Here is a 22858-nt window from a genome sequence, read left to right as displayed (position 1 = left end):
TAAATAATATATGCAACAGCGTAGACATTACCTGACACACAATAACATTCTACAGCATTTAATAATTTTCTCTGAGTGTATTGCATGCCAAATCCTGCACTTTGAATGCAGAATTACCTCTCTCTTCATGAGTCTGGTCATGGGATATGCATCAATCAAATATCACATAAATATATGAAAATGCTAGCGAAATAATTGATATTGAGTTGTCCTTGATGAAATAAAACTGTATAATAAGATGAGTTGACCTCGTGGTGGGAATAATATATAAAAATACAGAACTGATTCTAGTTTACTAATAATAAGACAAGAGTGTTCTACGGCTCACCTCCAATTCATGTCAATGTTATTAAGAAGGGTAAGTATTCCTCTGGAAGTGAGAAGTAAGATGAGATCTAAATAAAAATAGGAGACATTATTTAGGTGAAGAATGTAGTTAAGATTGGTTCAGAAAGAGGAAATGGTCTGTGAAAAGGCCCCCAAAAAGAAGAGAGCCTGGAACAGGGGTAGAAATTAAAAAACAAAAAATATGGCTACAGCAGAGTTTGAGCATGATCATGCTGCACATGGTGCTGGAAATATTCGAGTCAGGCAATACAGGGGCCTTGCATGCGAAGGAATGGTTTGGTTTTCATCTTTAGAGCAAAGAAAAACTCTTTATGACTTTTAGGCAAAAACCTCAAGCAAGCTTCAGCATGGAGACAGACTAGAGAGAGAAAAAATTGGATGAATCAAGTCTCATAAGTGTAAAAATGATGATACATGATTTAGATATAATGATGGTGGTGGTGGTGGCCATGCTGGTGCTCGTGTTGTTGCTGTGCTGCTTGTGATTGTGTTTCTTTATGAGAGATTTGTAAAGAAGGAGAAATGGTAGAGAGAAGATGGCTTATTTGGGGAGTTTGGAGGGCACAGTTTCTGTATGTCTGCTATTTTATGGCAGAAAAAACTGGCAAAGAAATAAGATAAAATTAGTCTATTTCTGGGGCCAGGCCCATGGCCAAGTGGTTAAGTTTGTTTCCCCGGGGTCTGCCAGTTCAGAACCTGGGCACAGACATTCACACTGCTCATAAAGCCATGCTGTGGCAGTGTCCCACACAGAAGAACTAGAATGACTTACAACTAGAAGGCTGGAATGACTTACAACTAGGATATAAAACTATGCACTGGGGATTGGGGAGAAAAGAAAAAAGATTGGTAACAGATATTAGCTCAGGGCCAATCTTCCACACCAAGTATACCATAAAAAAATAAATAAATAAAACCGAAAAAAAATTAGTCTATTTCATACTTCATTAGCAGCAGTAGAAGAAAGAGGTGTTGGGTCTTTCTAAGCACTTACTCATCTTTGCAGGTAAGCAAGAGTCACTTGGAGCTAATTATTAGAATTTCTGTTATGTTTGAAATATCTCAACTTAAATACTTAAAGGGAGGTAGGAATCCAATTTTATTTTAACATGGCATTATCTCAGCAATGGCTTTATCATAACATAAAGCAGATTAGATAGAATTTTCCTCTTCCCTCAGTCAGATTGAAGTTCTGTGTATCAATAAAGTGACAGAGCAATTGTACAGAGATAATCAACATACAGTCCCCAGATGCATCTGGAAAACTATTAAGAACCAAAGAGGAGGCTAATGGAAAGATCTCCTGTGGTTTACAGAAATTACATGCTTTGGTCTTTTCCTCCAGATATTTTCTTTGTTAGTTTCTTCTACATGACCTGGCAAAAACGTATTTATTAAACTGCCTCTATTTCCCCAATGTGCTTTATCTCTGGAAGACCAAGAATAGAATAGTCTAATGAAACACACAATTAATTTTCTTTGTCATTTTGTTATAAGTGAGCAAATGAATAAAGGACTTGACTAGCCCTCTAATACCTTCTGTCATCACACACACACACATGCACACATACACATCACACTCATAAATGCTATGATGTCAAGATCTCGTGGAAACAACAATTTCCACAATATACCTGTTTCTGGATATCTCTAAAGCTTCTCATTTGTCATACCAATTTTACTCCCCTAGGATCATTTATATGGAAATTGATCGATGCTTCCTGACCCATGTCAACTCCATCTAAATGGAAAAGTGTCATTGTTCTCTAGAAGAAAAGATAGCAGAGCTACGGTAATCACCTTTTCAGACAGCAGCACCTTATCTTTGTAGAAAAGTATTGAACAGTTTCAACTATATAAAAATCTATTAATGCTGCCCCATTAAAAATGTCAAAAGAACTGATGAGAAGCAAAGAAAACCCAATTAACAGAGTTAGTTGTTTGGATTCATATTCTCAATCCCCATGAGTATTCTTTGGGGAAATCAGTGGTCAGAATGGGTATCTTGGGAGTAGAGAAGCCATCTGCTATTGTTCCTCGTAGCTTCAAATAATAAATATGTGAAATTTGTGTGTGTGTGTGTGTAAACATGTTGGATTTTGATCATTGATAAAACAATCGCATATAGCTTACTGTAAACATGTATAGTGACTCAAAAGCTGCACAAAATTTATCATAAAAGAAAAGTTAAAGCTCATATGAGGTGCATGCTTCTGACTTCAGAATGTAAATGCTTTTGATGCCTCAATATTTATAATAAATATTTTTTCTTCTTGAAAAAAATGAGAGCAGATACGTTTCAGTTGTTTAGGACCATGATGAGAAATATGAATACTTTATATGTTGATTAATTGAGTTATTTTAGGGGTGTGTGCATTGGCATGCATCTGTGTGTTTAAGTGAGAGCTGATTCTTTCCTGGTTACATATTATCAAAGCCATCTGAGAGGCAGGGAAGGCTCCTTCGGAAGGTGATGTCAAGATGCTGATAACTAATAGAGAAGACTGTCCTTGAGTATCAACAGCATTTGTAGTCCCCAAGAACAAGTACTGGATTACCAAGCACTATGACCATATGAAAAAGAACATCCAAAAGACGGAACAAACCCTTTGACTCTGCCAGCCAGAGGACCTTGAATATCTTTCATTTTAATGTAGATAAAGAATGTCTGAATTTGATTCATAGTTGAATTAAATTAGAAAGAAAAGGCATAAACATGGTGGTAAGGGGGTCAGCCTCCAGTGGTTAGTTAGCCTGCTAACTAGTGATCTTAGGTAAATAGCAAGTGTCAAGGATTAAAAGGGGGAAGATAAGATTATAACTCAGGTGGTTAGAAAAGACACAAGAAAAGTTAGGCCTTAAAATGTAAGGCAAGAAGGGCTTTATAGGGAGGAGTTACCATGGATGAAAAGATCTAGTTTGTTGGAATATGAGTGATAAGTCAGTGGTCACGATACGGTATTTGAGGTAGCAATGAGGTCATAAATTTAGAAAGATAGGTCAAAACATTCAAAAAACTGTGCCCAAAAAGGCTTTCTCCTTCAGCACGTCCTTATAAGGCTTGCTGCAGAGACTCTCTTTCAAGGGAAAGGGACTTGGCTTGACGACTGACGGGTTTGAGTCGAAATTCCAACTCTTTCATTTCTGCGTCATGTGACATGGGATACATTCTTTAACTTCTATGAACTTCAGTGCCACTAATATAAAAGGGAGATAATATTGCCTACTCAAGAGGCGTTATAGCTTGTGGTTAAGAGCACAGACTCTGGCAGTAAACTTTCAGGGTTCACATTCTGTTTTCATCACTGTTAAGATCTATATCCTTGGTAAAGTTTTTTAAGTCTATGCCTTTTCCTCATCTCTAAGCTAGGTTATCACATAAAGCTGTTGGACGTATTGAACGCATAATTTCTTATAAAAGTGGCTGGAAAAAGTGCTTAAAAACTGTTCATTATTAGTGTTTGTGTTATTGTTGTTACATCATGGGTGGTTTGAAAAATGAAGTGATACATATTTGTAATGTGTCAAGCATGGCGTGTAGGACATAGTAAAGATGCAACAATGGTATCTCACTCCTGTTTTCCTGCTAAGAACCGTCAAGGTAGACTGTCCCATGCCTTGTTCCCTGCAGGAAATTTCCTTGGCTTTCCATTATTCTTCTAATAGGCACACTCCCCCTAGGGAATTTTCCTACCAACAGTCATAATTAGCCTTCCCCAAGTGCCAAGGTGAAACTCCCTCACCCCTTAATCAATCTGACTACTCAAGGCCTGTAGAGGATGTTAAAACTCAATTTCCAAATGGAATCCTTCTTAGCAAAAACCTATTGACACAATGATTCACATTAAGTCATTAATCCCAGTGAAGAACTCATCTTACCTAACAGTTAAATATATTTCATAAACACATTCACAGAAACCATGTATATTCTCTGTTTGATCCTTTCATTTATATGAAAACTATGCTCTTTTCTCTCTGCATAAAAAAAATATATATCCCTCTTCTCAGTAACAAATATTTTTTTTTATTGGAAAGATTTCCCAAATTTCATCTAAATTCTATCCATGTAGAGATGAGTACACTGAAGCTCAGACTGGGTAACTAAGTTGTTTAACAGCTATTAACTGACAAGATGCTAATCTATAGAAATCACTCTAGTTTTTCTTCTTAACACTATATTACTTTATATTTGGTATTAAATTTTTAATACAAACCGTGTTTTAAAATAGCAAGTCGCATTAACAGTCTACTAAATTTGGCATATTTCTTAATCTTGCTTAAAAGCTAAAAATACTGCAGCAGCCCAGTAAAGAATTGCTGTTTTTTAAATAAATGTCACTGGAGTACCAGAAATTGTCTCAGTGAGGCACTGTCTTGCCATCTGCTCTTGAGAAGCCTTATAGACTTTAGATTTGGTAAATGGTTCATCATCCCCGTAGCTTCAGGGACATCAATAAAAATTTCTGTGGATAACAGATTATCTGTCAGAAAATTCCATGTGTTAACTATTTTTCTCTATCACATTTTCAGAACTAATTAAATATTTAGGCTAATCAGATGTGGAGATTTTTTTTGGTATGATGTGTAAAAAACATAATATTAACTTAGGGCCTTCACAACTTCCCATTGCTCACTGTCTGAAGATAAAGTGTTTGTTTCCCAAGAATATTATCCTTAAAGGGAGTTGAAAAGTATACATGGCACATCATTAACGTGAACCATTTTGCACATTTTTTTTTCATTTTTGCAGCATCTGGAAAAGTTAATGGAAGCTGCAAATGACAAGATAAGAATAAACAAAAGACACTAGAGGGGAGCAATGATTTTCTTCTCTGAAAACAATTTAGTTGTAACCCCTTAATATGTGTTCACTAACAGAGACCCATGCCCCTCACATAGAGCATTGCCATAGGTTTGAACTTCCTATCATATACTGAATGTTCTCTATCAAATCCCAATAATCTGTGTGTGAAGGTGGAGTAGAGAGAATTCAAAGAGCTGGGAGAAAAAAAAAACCCTAAATTAACTTGCTTTGTGACATTGGAAAAGTCGCTTTCCCTTTCAGAGAGTTCCTTTTATCCTCAGTAGAAAAAGAAGTTTTGTCTAGATCTGCAGTTCTCAACGTTAATGTATCAGCAACTCTCCTAATCAAAGCCATTCACATGCTCACCATAACATACTACTCTTGATTGCTGAAATTCTGGGACTGAAAACTTTCCTAATTCTCTACGAGATAAGGGACCACAGTGGGATTCACGAGAATGAAAACAACAAAAATATGCTTTAATTACTTGCTCTAATTAATGCAAAATTATATCACGTAGGATCACATTAAATGCAACACCTTACCAACTGATTATGACCCACTAATCTATTACAACAGGGCTGTTGGAAACCACTGGGCTGCATAATCTCACAACTGGTGCTTATGGTGTTAAAAATCCTCTCTCTCACTCTCATACACACATTCTGACTTTTGCATACTTACTTTAGTTTAAACATTATTAATTGCTACAGGTCTCTGATTCATTAATTATAAGAACTCTAAGTTACCTGGAATCTGACTGACCATTTGCTGGTTAGTTCCGTCATCCTCATTAGATGTCAATTTTGAACAGATACCTGCATCCCGATGGAACAGATTATCCAAGAGGACAGCAGGATATAGTCCCACAATGGTCAGAAATAGTGTCTTAAATAAGGAAGGAGTGGATACTGATAGAAAGAAATGCAATGGGAAAACGGATACTCCAGACCTCACAAATGTGGAAGGCACCAGACTGGTCTGTTAGCAACGAGTATTGTGTCTGGTTAAGTCATACAGATTCCTAAGAAGAAAAATGAGAAAGTAAGAGACAGGGATGGAACCCAGTTTTAGCAGGGACTCATAATGAGTTTGTAGTCCAGATACTGTAAGAGGTGTACCATGCCAAAGACACCAGTGACAAAGGAGAATGTCATACTGAGTTTCTGAAGATTGGGCTGGATCTACTTAAAGCCTGCTAAATAAGTTCACAAGGAGAGCAGAGCTAAACTTCATGAAGGAGTAAAAGGGCTGATTGTAAAGTGTTTCCTTTCTCTTTCTCCTTTTTATCAAAATTGACTTGCCCTATTCCCCATCCTTCTGCCTTCCAAAGAGATAACAAGCCAACTTATAAAATGAATGATCAGCAGATATTTACTGAAGAAATATATTATCAATTCCTCATTATTTACTTGCATACTTATTTTTGAAATAGTTTATATTCATTCTTACAGTTAAAAAAAATGGCCATGAGAGCAAATTTATAAAATATGGAAGAGTTAAAAGTAGAAAAATGAAAAAAAAAAAACCCAAATCATCCTGAGAATCTGACTCTTTTGATGTGTTCTCATGTGGTAATTCAGGCATGTTTATATAGTTGTGAATATTTGGTATATAAAATTTCACTTCCTAGTTTTTCTCTAAAATTATATCAAGCATTTTGATGTTGGTTTATACAATTAATAAATATTACGATTTGATTATGTTCCATTCAGTTAATGTTTCATCACTTGCTTAACCATTACTTTATTGTTAGATAATTTATTGTTTTCTAACCTTTGACTTTAAAAAATGTACTTGTGTGTCATTGAGATGTTTACTTTTTCTGTTCAATATATTTCCTTTAATATCTTTAAAATCAAAGAAATTAAATCAAGAGTTATCAATGTTCTTTAGAAATATCCCGATCTGTATTATTTGTATTGTCAAAAATACAAAGTTTTTCTAAATTTAAGCCCCAGTTTATACACAGAAAATTTGAATAAATTTTAAGTATTTAAGCCACAAATTGTTTTCAAATAAAAATGATATATCCTAATTATCTTGAAAAATGAAGCAATAAAGAAAGATTTAAAAAATGAATATATACACAATTTCCTCAACTTTCAACATCCAAAAATAGCCATAGTTAATACTGATAAGACCTAACCAGGTCACTGGACCAGAGCATAGGAACACATCTAGGTTACAGGACTTCAGACCCAGGGGAACTTTCTAAAGGAAAGCACCAGAAGTATCCACAAAGGAAACAAACCATGTTCACTGAGAAACAATTGGAAGATTTGCAGCTTCTGTTCAATAAGAACTAATACCCCACCCCTAGCCTTCAGAAAGAAATGGCCTCATAAATGGAGACACATCCAACAGCAGCACAGGTTTGGCTCAAGAACCGTAGAGTAAAACTCAAGAAAGCCAAATACAAGCATATTCAGTAAAAGCAACAAGAAGCTCACCAACAGCAATTAGCTGAGGCAGGAGTCAAGACCAGCTCTTCCAAGACAGATACGGATACACCTCCCAGATCCCCTAATGGTGCCCACTCTGCATCCCTAGTTTATACAGAGCATCCAATGCAGTCATTCCAGCTCAGCCTATGCCCCAATTTTAAGGCTCCCACAGACCACTTTGTTGGCCACAAAACAGTTCATTTTGGCTGCTGCCAAGACCCTAACATATACTGCCTCTACCCCTTTTTGAAATCCCAAGTTTTTTCCACAAGCATCAATGCTAATTTTTTCTACTCTTCATCTACACAAACAACTTGTCCATGAGGGGAGCTAGATACAGGAGGCCACATGTTGTAATGATTTGTAATGATTCGCATACAAGGGAATAGTTTTCAGCCATGAAAAGGAATGAACAAGAGATATACATGATATGGATGCATTTCAACAACATTATATTGAATGAAAGAAAAAAGACACAAAAGATATGAATTCCTAGAGGAGGAGATACTGTAGTGGCAAAAAGCATATTAATTGCTGCCCATGTGGTAGAAGGAATTGAGCAGACAGAGGCACTAAAACTTATTGGGATGATGAAAACTTTCTTGTCTTAATAGCATGGCAGTTACCTGGGTGTATAAATTCATCAAACCATACAGAACTGTAATACCATATTGTATACTTCAAAGTGGCTAAGAGACTTGATCATAAACGTTCTCATCACAGAAAAGGAGACAATAATTATGTGACAGGATAAAGGTATTCACTACCACTGTGGTGCCAATCATTTTGCAACATATAAATGTATCCAATCGACAGGTTGTACACCTTAAACTTACACAATGTTATATGTCAATTATATCTCAAAGTTGGAGAAAAATTTTTTTACAAAGCATGAAATCTGTGCATTATGTTTACATAAATTATGACTCCACAAAAAATAAATATTTGAGACTAAAAAAAATAAAAAGACCTAAGCAAATAGTTTTCTATGTAGATAGAAAGACAGGAGAAGGGATGGAAAGACAGATTGATGGATGTTTCTGTTTATATGTATGCATATGTATTTAAAGTGAGTTTCTTAGGTACATAATTTCATTTAAAATAATTTTACATGAGTTAGATAAATGAGACAAAAAAGAAGGAAACAAAGAGCTATTGACATACTAGGAAGCATGTTCTCATCATATCAAGTAATCATTCTATGAAATAGACTTGTAAATTAAAACAAAAAATAACAAAAGTGAAAACATTGCAGAAGAAATAAGTTATTATAGTTACCAACTTTATTATTATGAAGCTCTGCTATTAAAAGTAAGGAATGTAGCTTACACTACAATGTCTCTCACTACCCTTCCTCTCCATCTCTTGATTGTTAGTTATATTGCCAATGTTTACATCACTTGTATTTTGTTCTATAGTTCTATTGATCCCCTCTCCTACACAAGCTGAGTAGCATAAATCATTTATGAATTTTCATGACATAAATTAGCAGAACAGAGAGGAAGCTTTAAGGTAGCTGAGTATACCCATCTATCTCTCAATACAGACTTCCTCTTTGCAACAATTCTGATATTAACCATAGATAAGACAATATGGACTCAGGACTACTTGATTTATATGTGAGTTGTAACATGTCCACAGGAGAAAAGAACACAATTATATATCTTGCCCAGAATTTCATTGATTATAGGGCTCTGTATTAAGATGGTTTGCAATTCAAACCCTTTCTCATGTCATCAGGGCATTTCCCACTAAACAAACACCTCACAATATCCACCCTAATTCCTCTCCTGAAGAGAACATATAGTCTATTTACTTACATTCATGCTTACTTGGTTAATTATGATATATTTAAATTTCCATCTGATATCATTATCCTTAATCCTCAAGGACAGGACAAGACTTCCTGTAATGTTTGTTGTAATACTGGTTTTGTAAATCATGAATACTCTCACCATTTGTATGTCTGAAAAAAAATAATAAAATATTTCACTTTTATTTTTGACAGAGTTTTTATTGGGTTTACAAATCTAGGTTTACTCATGTCTTCTTTCACTGTGTTAAAGATGTCATTCCAGTGTGTTCTGGCTTCCATGCTTCCTGCTGACAAGTCTGCTATCATTTCTATGTCTTCTTGTGTATTTAATATTTATTTTTTCCTTCTGGATGCTTTTAAGTCTATTGTTTATAAATCTTTTTGTTGTTTTGGTGTTTATTCAAATTGGATATGGTGTATTTTGTTGTGCTTTTCTTCATGTATCTTGTGCTTGGAGTTTGTTGAGCATCTCGGTCCCGGGGTCAATGGTTTTTAACAAATTTGGAAAAAATTCTGGCCGTTGTGTATCTTCAAATATTTTTTCGTCTCGATTTCCTCTCCTCTTGTAACTCCAGTTACATGTATATCCATCCAGTTCAGGTTGTCCTGCAGCTCACTGAGACCTCATTTACCTTTTACTCCTCTTGTTGTTTCATTTGGATAGTTACCATTATTATGTCTTTAAGTCCACTAAACTTTTGTTCTGCAGTATCTAATCTGCTGTTAATCTCATATAATGCAATTTTCATTTCAGATAATGTATTTCCCATTTGTACAAGTTCTATTTAGATTGCTGCCCATGCTTTTATCTATTTGTTTTGACATATGGAAAATATAATATGCTGGTCTGCAGTTTTCTTTACGTCTGTTATTTTGGATCTATTTCTTTTGACTATAACTTCTCCTGGTTATGAGTTATATTTTCCTTCCTCATAGATTTTTTTTCTGGATTTTGTCATATTTCTTTAAATATTGCTGTTCTTTATTCATGAATGTGCTTAACATTATTTGAATTCAGTTTAATCCTTTTGCATTTTACTTTTAATTTTCTAATAGTAGTCCAGAGAAGCAAATGTCATTCCACTACTGAAGTAATATTCTTCTAAGAACTATACATATTGCACCGTGCATTAACAGGTCTTTCAACTCTGGCTAGTGGAAAGATGAACTTTTGGCCCTGTATAAGCTTTATGGATTGTTCTGTTTATTCCTTTCTATTTTTTCCTTCTCAAATATTGAATACATTACATGCATATGCAGAAAAATATTCTGTCTAGAACTGAAGGGGACCACTTTTCAGATCTCTAGAACAACCTATGAAATTCTTCTCTAGCATTTGCCCCTCAACTGCAAGCTAACTTGCCCTTGCCAAACTCTAATCTCTGTTTCTTCAACTCAGCAAGACCAGTGGTCTCTGTTTGGGTTCTCTTCACTGTGCTAAAGCCTGGAACTATTGTAAATTGGGACTACTGTAGGATTTACTTTTCTTTTTATTATCTTCTCCTAGTGATCATTAACCCATGTGCTGCCTATTGACAATCTGAATAATTTGGTTTCATGTAGTTCATAGATGTAACTTGAAGCTTATCTTTCCTAGTTTTCTCCATTTAACATAAGCAGACCTCTCATGAAGAGAAGATTAAGTATTAAAAGAGTAATATTGCATATTTGCAAGTCCCTTCCTTTTGTAAAAACCACTCTCCTTTCATTCTGTTGTGTGGGACTCAGTTTCCATTTAGAAATATAGCATTCTTCTTTCATGACCCACCCATATCCATAAATCTCATATATTTAATCAAAACATTGTTAAGTGAATACTTCAAGATGCTAAATCTTACTTTTAGGGAAATCTATGCCTAACCAAGATCTCGAGATTTCTGCTTCTCAGTTGTCATCAGTCTCATCCTCCTTTCAATCTTCATACTCTTTTTGTTATACATTGTACATTTAGTGGCATTTCTTCAACTAAATTTCTGCTTGTTTTACAGTTGTAGCTATTTATCTATATCTCAGGTGATGGGTTTATTTATAAATATTTTCTAACTTAGTTTCAAGGGAGAAGAAGAGAATTTCAGGTTATTTTCAAAGCAATGGAACAGGTACACAGAGCTGTGTCTGTGACACAAATATTTTTGGAGTACTATGTCTATTTCTAAATGTTTATACTTTTTAAAATGTGTATGTATATGTTATGTTATTAATGTATATTCATGAACATTCTGTTGTATATAGAATTCCAATTGCATATATTTTTCTAAAATTCTTGGAGCCCTGTTTAATTCCTCAAACTATATTTTCATATTTTCTACTTACTAGAGCCAATTTTCAACATATAACCACCGACCTTCCATGAAAGAAAGTAAATACCAGTAGTAAAATTGGAAAATTATTTATTATTTCCACTCTAAAGTGCCTATTTCGTATAGGGTAGATAGCTGCCAAGTGTTCTAAATATCCTATAGACAGGAGAGTACTTGGAAAGTTTGTGAGGTTTTTTTTCATCAAAAGAAAACCAGGTTTAAGAGAAAAAAAGGAAAATACCATTAATACCAGACCACAGAGGGAGGAACTCTACCGTGAAAATACACAGCCTCAGAGTTCACTTCAAAAAGGTAGCACACATTAATTCTAAACGGATTTTTAAAATCCATTCCTTGGTTTAATATTTGTATTAGTTTGTATAATTAAAAGGTTTCCTCATGTGTAGATTTTCAATTTCATTACTTGTGGGCTTAATAGATAGGCAAGTTTGGAAAAGAAATATATAGTTCATAATGTTTCAAAATGATCTACTGCAGACAGTTTTATAGAAAACAGATACCTCCAGTGTAATATACAATTCTAATTATCTTAGAATCATGTGATATACACAGCACAGTACATTTTGAATTTTAGATACTTTTTTTTCTATTCTCATTCCATTTAGCCCACTGTTGTAATCTGTTTTATGTCTGTGTTTTAATTTTGTTTATGTGCCCTCTAACAATGTACTTAATATCTCAAAGTGCTTTGCCATAAGGTCTAAGAAAGGCATCCTTTCATTACCACAAATGAAATGTTTTTCATAAGTCTCATTTCCCATATATTTCATTAAGTCTGTCTTCAGATCAGAGAGCTGTATCTCTCCCTCTCTTTCTCTCTCTCTCTCTCTCTCTCTCTCTCTCTCTCACACACACACACACACACACACACACACACATCCCAAAGAAAAGAGATAGATGCAAGAGAGCTCCCTGGGTCTATCAGAGAGGAATGTCCTATAAATACAAAATAGTAATGTATTCATAGATCAGCCTTGGCTATGGGTAGATACAAATGGTTAGATGATTGATACACGCATCAAAATGAATTCATCTCAAAACAATTGTGGCATGTGAAAGATATTAGACAAAAACAAAAAGCACATTCTATGTGATTCTATGTAGGTAAAAAAACAGGAAATGCAGTCTATAGTGAGAAAAGTGATTAAAAATGGGCATGAAGAAACTTATGGGAGTGATAGATATGTTTATTATCTTGATTATGGTGATGATTTCGTGACTGTGTACCTGCTGAAATTATCAAATTATACCCTTGAAATTTGGACATTTTAACGTTATATAATTTATGTTTAAATAAATTTATTAAAATACTATTCTTCTATTTAACTGCAAAGACAAACTCAAGTGAGGAAAAAGGAATAGTGGAATTTGGTAAGTTGAACTTTATCAAAATTAAAAACTTCTGCTCTGTTTTCAAAACACTGTTAAGAACTGTTCAAAGCACTGCTATAAGAATGGAAAGACAAGCCATAAAATGTGAGAAATTATTTGCAGAACATTTATACAATACAGGACTTTTGTCCAAAATACATAAGTAATCCCCAAAACTTAGTAATAAGAAAACAAACAATCTAATTAAAAAATGGTAAACTATTTAAACAGAAACTTCACGAAAGTTTTAAGCTTTGAGAGCTTTCTCAGGAATTTTTCTTTTTTTGTTTCACCACATGGCATAGAAGATTGCTCTGATTTCCCCCTCTCTCCTCTTCTTCCCCTAACTCCTATACTGAGAGATACCTTTTCCTGTCCTGGCCCCCACTCCAGTACTTGGAGAATTGGGGGGCCAGGGGTGGCACCAGGACCCTGAGTCCAACTGCCAGAGATGGTTCCAATTTGGAGGTGCTGCCTTTTGCCCCCCTTTCTATAGTGGGCATGGGTCTGAAGATTTTAACCTTATTTTTTGCTTAACAAAGCCGAACTCCTTTCCAAATGTCTTTTCTCTCTGTCTCTGACTCTGAGGAAACTCACACACATAGAGTGCTGTGCTCTCCTCTCATGGCCCAGGCCACCCTGTCTTCTCCTGCCCAGGACCAGTGGTGGTACTTTTCTTGTTGCATGTAAGAAATCTTTTTTTTTTGAAGTAGTGAATTCCATTTTCTTTCTTTTTAAAGATTGGCACCTGAGCTAACAACTGTTCCTAATCTTCTTGCACATGCCACCTCTTCTCCTTCTCTCCAAAGTGCCCTCAGGACATAGTTGTATATTCTAGTTATGAGTGCCTTTGTTTGTGCTATGTGGGACACAGTCTCAGTGTGGCCTGATGAGTAGTGCCATGTCCATGCCCAGGTTCCGAAGCAGCAAAACCCTGGGCCACCAAATTGGAACACTCAAACTTAACCACTCGGCCACAGGGCTGGCCCCTAAGAAATCTTATATTCCCAAAATTTCACAATATTTGTTCCAGTTATTTTTATTATTTGTTTTATAATTTTAGATTTTACCTGTATGTCTAAATCATCCATTTTTGATATTTGTATATGATATGAGTTATGAATTGAAGTTCAATTATTGCATGTGGTTATCCAGCAAATTTTGCTAAAAAAAAAAAACTATTCTGTTTCCACTGAAATGTATTCACACCTGTCAAAACTCAGTTGACCATATAAGTGTGGATCTATTTCTGGACTCTATTTTTCCATTGATCTATTTGTGTATCTTTTAATGCCAATTCCATGTTGTCTTGATTATCAGATAAAATAGAATGTAAAATAGAATATCAATAATAGAGGTTATTAAATATGAATAATTAAATTTGTGTGTATATAAGGCAGGACAGGAAAATATGCGTAAAAGAATGGTGACAGTTACAGCTGTGGAAATAAGCAAGGACTATATTACGCTGAGTATACCTATTCATTTCTAGGGCTGCCACAGCACATTGACACAAACTGGGTGGCTTAAAAGAACAGAAGTTTCTTCTAACGCAATTCTGGAAGCTAGAAATATAAAATCAAGGTGTCAGGAGGGCACTGCTTACGCAGAAATGTCCAGGGAAGAATCCTTCCTTGCCTCTTCCTAGCTTCAGGTGGTTGCCGGCGATCATTGGTTCTCCTTAGCTTGTAGCTGCATCATTCCAATTTATGCTTCTGTCTTTACATGACTGTCTTCCCTCTTCATGTGTTTGTCTCTGTGTCTCCACATTTAGGGCCCATCTTAATCCAGTGTGACATCATCTTAACTTTACATCTGCAAAGACCCTATTTCCAAATAAGGTCACATTCACTGGTACCAAGGGTTAGGACTTTGTGAGGGAAGTTATTCAACTCAGAACAGAAAGTGTAAACAATCATAAGAAATTGAGGCTTTGTACCAAGAGTAATGGGAAAATTCCCAAAAATTTTACTGAGGGGCAAGGCATTATTGGATAAGCATTTTAAATGATAATCCTGAAAATTACAGATGAAATGACTTGGACTGAAAAACAATTGAGACAGGGATATGAGTTAGGACACTGTTGAAACAATCAAGGAAGGGCATGCTGGAGGCTTAAACTAGTGAAATGGCCATGAATTTTGAGATCACTGAATAGATTCAGAAACTATTTGGGAGATAGACTCAGTATAATTGCAATTTCTTTATATATAGGATGAAGATAAGGGCAAAACAGCTAAATCTACGGCTTGCGAAATTATGAGGATATTGGCTGTCTTCATTGAGATGGTTTTGAGAAGAAGCAGCAGTTTTAGAGTAGATCATAAGTGAATTGATTTTTGAACCTGCGATTTTTGTGAACCCCATTTGTGAGATGCCTAGATAGGGAAATAAGTTATGTAGTTATATTTGCAGGAAATTTGCAAGTGATATATTTATTTGGGGATATTTGGCATACAGAAAGCAACTGATGCAGTGGAAAGGAAAATATAATCACAGATAGAAGATTGAGATGGTCGAACAGTCAGAAGATAAGGAACCTCAATATTCAAACCCTCCACTTTCCAATTGAGTATAGAGGTGCCCTGCTCAGGAAGTTTTGGGTATCATCTGGATAGAGTAGGAACTCTTTGCCAAAGGCAAAGGTTATGAGGTGAGGGTAGAAACACTGAAGTTAAATTGACAAGCAGAGCTGACAGTTCTAAAAGAAGGTAGAGGTCCAAGCAGCAGGCCCTGATTCCAGGGTGTTTCCAAGCTTCATTTGCCATAATGTGTTTCTAATATGGCTACTGTGCCAAGAACCTGGATTCAGAGAAAATAGGGGAATCAGAAGCAAATGAGACAGCTAGGTCAGGGTGAGACAAACATATTTGAGGACCACCTGAACTTTTACTTAGAACTATAGTAACATTTTACATATTGCAGTAACGGACTAGGTAGAGTGAAGTATGTCAGTAGGTCAGCTCACTTTGAGGGATCAAGAGCACAATTAGAGGCATACCCATTTTGATGTTGCTCATTCTCAATACTCAGTCTCTGTAATGAAGAGACTGTCTCTCTATTTTTTACTTTTTGAAGTCTGATGTTTGACTTCTGGCAGCTTTTAAGCCTCTTTACCTTGTGTCCTATATCTGGACAAACGGATATGAAAACCTGGGTGCTCCTTTGGTCCAAGCAGGAGATTCAAACCATGAAAAGTCCCAGCTAGCATGAGAGAGACCTCACCCTAGTCCTACCTCCTAACCGCAATAAAAACTCATGCCAGTCTCCTTTTTCTGTTCTCTCAAGCCATTTCTGACCTGCTTGAGAGGCCTTCCTGCTCCCCCCAGAGACCTCAATTATGTAAATAATCAACTTTTCATACCCTCTTGGTGTGTTTGTGGCATCACTAGTGTCTCTGAACCAACTTTTGGTGAGGGCTCCATTTACAGCTGATCATAGCGGTTTCCTTAGGTACAGGCTGCCCTGCTTTGCTTAGGACACCTATGTTGGCCAGTCAGAGAGTCCTTTTTGAAAAGCCAAGTTTTTTGAGTTAGCTCTCCAAAGACCTAGCAGTGGCTATGCAAGAACTAGATCACTTTTGTGTAATTCTCTCCCTCTGGCAAAAAATCACTGTAAGTTTCACCACAGCGCTTACTTTCCAAAGTCTTAGCTATTGCCTCATGCCTGAGCAAGGAGACTTAGACCCTTTGATGGGCTATATTACCATATATGTGGTGGAAAATCCCCTTCTTGTCACATTTATGTGGTTGATGGCAACATAGGGATATTTTGCCATGTCCTATTAACCAAGAGAAAATAAATCCATTGCAAAGATGGGGACTTATTGCAACTTCAATTCTAGTTGCCTCAATGTCTACCAGGATACTCATTTTATACGGCAGTGTAGGGTCCCACAAAGGCGTTTATAGATGTGTATGGAGGCAAATGGCATCCCGAGAAACATGGTTCCATGGTCCCATTAACATACGTGACTTTCCAAGCTTAAATCGTGTCGTGTTTATTTTCCCCTTCACTTGTCCACAATTTCTCCCATTTAATTTAGATTGTTCAATTATCATTAATTCCAGGCAATCTATTGTTTAATTGGATGGATTTCAATTGCAAATTAAGACTGCTGATTTTAACCAATAAAGCTAATTTAAACCTGACAACAGGTTCGTTTAAAAAAAAATTCGGGAAATTGGTATGAGAGAATAGAGAATAACACAGACATTTGTTTCTGTTTTAAGGTGTCACTTGTTTGTTTAATTAGAGCAAAACCATAGTTTTCTACTAACTAACTTCCTAAATTGCGGAAATAACTAGCACCGTGACTCCTCATGTGGGGAATATTGTCATAAAGGGCTTACCTACCCATTTAACAATTCCAGAACAGTTTCTTCTTACTTATCCAAAGAGTCTTGTCATTGAACATGCTCCATCTTATAATCATTCTAAGTAAAAATGTAAGGTTAAGAAGAGGTTATATGATTAAATATTTGGCATATATACAGCATAAGAGAAAAAAAGTGACGAAGGTATTTTCTCAGTAGTACTAAAGGAGGTTTTATGAAATATTGAGTTAGGTAGTAGCCCTCGAGAAATGTGAACGATGACTCAATTGGTAACGTGCGCCTATCATTAGATTCTGGGCATATGAGACAAAGAGAGAGAAAACGCTTCCATTTCAATAATATACAATACTACCCATGATCCTTCTTTGTGTGATGGATAAATGTATTTAAAAACAAGCATACTAAATCAGTTAGTCCGGAAACTTTCTAATAAGGAGATGCCAGTAGAAAAAGTATATAAATCAAGAAATAATTTCTTCCATTAAATAATAGCACTGACTGAAACTTACTGAAGCATTTTTAACACTGATGCTAGTTGCTCCAGCGGTGTTTAGAAAAGGTGCTTGTGCAGAGCAGACGATAAAGGAAAGTATTAATGAAGATTCAGAATTTTTAAAGTACCACATGGTGGTGAGTTTGAAGAATATACAGAAAAAGAATTTTAAGGTCTGAGCATTTTCAAAGGCAGAAGTAAAGTAAGTTGTGAGGAAAGCTTTATATAGATATATCTCTGGATTCGAACTGAGTAATTCAGATGTTGTTTTAATTCTCATATGTTGGTGACAGCCATTGCCCATCCTGAGGTTTCTGGGAGGTTTATTTATAATGTAATAATCATAATGAAGGGCTTCCAATACAAGAACTTTGGCAAAATGGGACATCATTATATTACAAATAAACGTTGTTATTGTATTCTGATACATGGAAAAAAAGGACAGTAGGTTTTCCTAATGCATCTTATAACCAAATAGGAATAGTAGATATCAAAAATATAGATTATTAAAGATGAATGACATTGCAAAAACATCCCTTAGTTCAGCCCAATCTGAATATTAGAATTTTGATTACATTACTTAGAAAGGATGAGCCTACACTGTCAGTTATCAATTTACTGCAGTTCCTGGATAAGATTTCATAAGGATAAACATTGATTGGTTGAAATTGACTACCCTATGCTATAAAATGAAAGTTATAAATATTTTATTCTATAACAAACTTTAAAGCCTGTTTAGGAAAAAGTGGAAATAATATTTATTGTGGTCCTGAAATAAGGTTTTAATTCCTTCGTACAAAATGATTGGCAAAAATTAATTAACATGAATGACTAAGGGAAAAACTTTATTTTTCTTGTGCTGTGAAAGTTTTATTAATCATTCATTTTATCATTAATACTTATTGTAATATATGAATAATATACACTACATTTTGAAACTAGATGTCTCTTTTTGTTTAAGGGTTATTCTTAGTCTATTCAGGAAACAGTTAAAGTTGTCTTATGAACCTGCCCAGGCTTTACCTCAAATTCAACCTTTGCTTTAGAAATGTGAATCCTACATCTAAAATATTTGCTTTCTTCAAAATACTGTGCATCATCCCCTTCTCTAGGAAAAATTTCTTTCTAATTTTTGGGTGCTGTCTCTGTGTTTTCTAATAGAGCCATCTCTGACCTGTGACATCACCTCTCTCCCACTTCGGGTAGGGGAAGATTTCTATTGCTCTTATGTAAAGATTAGCCTCCTAAGGGCATAGTGGAAGAGGATGCCTAATTATGTACTCACTTGAAACCACGGGGATTTCTGCACGACACTGCTAAAGATCCTTTTTCTTTAAGTCCTCTTCTGTCAGGGAAGACCAACCTCTTGGACCAAGCATAGCTTTGGGAGGGATACACATTGAGCGGTGAGAGATGGAGGGGACACTTGCCTAGCCAGCCAGATGAGACAAATCAACCCTGGCAATCAATGGGGTGACACATGTCACAGCCAGATCACCCTCATATCTTTCAAGATCTTTCTTGACAGAACTTGTTTTGTTTTTTGGTTTTGCCATTTCACATACACTTTCATATAGATTGCACTCATCATAATACTGAGGATGTCCAAAAGGATATGGAATAAAATCACAACTCTAAAGCTGAGTCCACAGTGCTTTAAAATTATGCAAGTGCACAGTGATCATGAAAGGTATGAGTCTGCCCTTCTACTCAGCCTCACCAAAATAGAGACGTTGACACCTTCTATATAAAAGCTGGGTTTGGACTGATAACCACGTGTGAACCAAAAAGTCACACCCTGAGATTAATTCACTTATTCCAGAGAGCACTTGTTCTGCTATCTGTTAGCTATGCAACCTTGGAAAATCACTTAACTTGTTTAAGTTTCATCTATAAAATATGGATCATAGCGGCCCCTAACTCATAGCATTCTTATAAGGGAGATAAAGCATTTAAATACTCAGCACAGTAACTGGTACACTGAAGAGAGTGGAATGATGAATAAAGTTAAGTTAATAAAATTGGGCTGTTATTGTTATAATTTCCTGGAACATTATCCTTGTAAAAAGAGCGGTACTCTTACTTTAATTGTGTGAAAGCCTACCCTGCCATAAAGAATTGCTGATAACGCTGCAAAAGATCATTCGCAAGGATGGTCTGTGCCTCGTTCTCAAACACCTCCAGCCTATTGCTTTAGGGGAGCAAAACAAAACTACATTTATGAAGAAAAGCTCTCACTGCCTGAGAGAGTCAGCTTGAGACAGTTTCGTCCAGTGGGTTAGATGGGGGTCTGCAGGGAGCCAAGGAGGACAGAGCCCCCAGAGGCCAAGCTGATAATGAGTTGTTGAGCTCTTGTGTGGGAGCACTGTGCGAACAGGTGGTGCTTCCTGAGGACCAAGGTTCAGACCCTCTGAGTGCACTGAGGGGAGAAATTAAATGGTCACAGGGAGATAAGGCAAAGCCAGACACTCACAACTTTGCAAAAATAACTAGCGAGGTAAGCACCCACTGTCAGGTTCCTTTGAAAAGTGAGCCTGTGGACATGGACTCTTCTTTTCACAGACCTGTTGAGACAGCACTAATAGAAAGCAGACCACGCTGAGACACGGAGTCTGATTCCTCTCCCATTCTCCTCCGTGACTTAAGGAAACCGAGATTTAGGCAAGGAAGGCGGATCTACAGTGTGAAATGAAAAAGTACACTGGAGAAAAAGAACTGAATTCATTCTTTTCAAAATATAGAAAGACAGGAAATAAAACAAAGTTTGAGCAAAATATAAACAGAAGAAGAACGTTGGTGAGACTAGGGATGTGGCCCTTTATATCTTTTAAAGAGTAACAGACAGAGCAGAACATCCAAACTCATCTGTCTGCAGCTGCAAACTCCGAATGCTGTGCATTGTCAGCAGAGCACAAACATTAAAGGCAATTTCAGTTTCATTTTTTCTTAAATATAGAACCCCATCAAAACAACGGTAATGAATGGTATTGTGTTCTTGAAGGCACTGAATGGGGGCAAAGCAAGGAGGTGGCAGAGATAGCAAAGGGATTGCCATAGATTCTTCTCTAAAAGTCCATGTCAGGGAGGTTTCTGAAGGGTGATCCTTGTCTGTTTCTTGAGGAAAGCAGAAGTGTGCCCAGCCATAATGAATTCCTTCAAGTATCTGTTCAAATATGTTCGTAGAGCCTTTCCTGGTCACCCTATTTAAAATGTCCTCAGCATACACCCCTGTCATTCTCTATGTTCAGTTCTTCCTTCTTCCCATTGCTGCACACACACACACACACGCACACACACACACACACACACAATATTTTATCTTCAGTCTTCCCAATTAAAACACGAACTCTCAAAAGACAAAAACTTTATCTCACTCTAGTGATAGGTACCATCTCAGTGCCTATAAAAATGTCTGGCTTATAGTGGGTTCAAAAAAATATTTAGTAATAAAGTAATGGAAGAATGAATGAATAAAGAAATCATATAAGTAAGCAAGAATAATCCCATGGGCTAAGTTCTAAAGTACATACATCCATGTGTATATAGAGAGGGGACTATTGGAGCACATAACTGGACATTGTCCATTTAGATAGGAGTGAGCCATGTTTTTCTAAGTATAGATAATATGAGCAAAAGTTCAGAGGAATAGAAAGAAATAGCACCCATGGGTAATGGCAAGTGATACCATATGTTCTGAACATAGTTTCTGGAAGAAACATCAGGAGAGGACATCATTTCAAGCTAGGCTTTTTTCTTCAACAGGGACCATTTTGAACTGGCTAGCCTATGAAGATTGCTAAGTATCTTTAATATAAGCAGCACACATTCAAAAGAATTCCTATGACCTCATATAATATGGAAACCTTTGCCAGTTAAGCCTATCCTAGTCTGTCAAATGACAAAATCAAAGAATGACCCCTGACGGAAATGGACAATGAAACCAGTATTTTCACTCCTTCAGGACAAGAGAAATACTTTATTCTTGATCATATATTCAGGATCAAGCATAGTACATAACACATCTTAGATGACAAAGAATATTAGCGAGTAGGAATGAGTAGAAAAGTAGGTAAGGAAGGGGAAAGGAGATCCATTAAACAGCATCATTCAAACGAATAAAAGGACAGAGTCCAAAAGAAAGTCTTTATAGATTTTGAGATCTATAAGGACTACAGCTTATGAATTATTTTGAGCTACTTCAGAAATACAAAGGAGATGAAAGTGAGTAAAGAGTTCAAAAGGGAAGACTCTGATGTCAAATTGCATAGGATCAAATCTCACCGACACATTTACTAACTCTGGTACCTCAGCAATTACCCCAACATCTCCAAGAGGTGGTTTCCTCATCTGTAAATAAATATAACAAGTACCTTAAACCACTATTGTGAAGATTGCATGAGAGAACGAATACGACATACTTTGCTCAGGTCTGGAATAGAACAATGGTTACATAGGTGATCCTATCACTATTTTGTTATGAATATCATTATGCAAAAGAAACAACTCAGAAAACAAGATTTTTTTTCTTTCTTTCTTTTTTCATTTTTTTGAGGAAGATTAGCCCTGAGCTAACTGCTGCCAATCCTCCTCTTTTTGCTGAGGAAGACTGACCCTGAGCTAATATCCTGCCCGTCTTCCTCTACTTTACATGTGGGGCGCCTACCACAGCATGGCTTGCCAAGCAGTGGCATGTCCACACCCGGGATCCGAACAGGCGAACCATGGGCCGCTGAAGCAGAATGTGCACATTTAACCACTGCACCACCAGGCCAGCCTCAGAAAAAATAATTTTCCAAAGTAAGAGAGTGAGATTCAAAGCAGAAAGACAGAAAATATAATGATTCCACCCCTTCAGCCAGACACTAGATGTCAGAGAAAAACCCCACCTAGCGAGCTGCAGATTCTAAGAAGGAAAGTGGTC

General features: G+C 36.2%; 1 pseudogene; it reads left to right on the top strand.

Annotated features, from left to right (window-relative positions):
* Positions 1 to 6023: 6023 nt before the first annotated feature.
* LOC103552779 (divergent paired-related homeobox-like) lies at positions 6024 to 7923 on the top strand (annotated as a pseudogene).
* Positions 7924 to 22858: the final 14935 nt, after the last annotated feature.

The sequence above is a fragment of the Equus przewalskii genome, chromosome 3, assembly GCF_037783145.1.
Source record: "Equus przewalskii isolate Varuska chromosome 3, EquPr2, whole genome shotgun sequence".
Lineage (NCBI taxonomy): Eukaryota > Metazoa > Chordata > Mammalia > Perissodactyla > Equidae > Equus > Equus przewalskii.
Note: the sequence above shows the minus strand (reverse complement) of the source record. Positions and strands in the feature narration are given on the sequence as shown.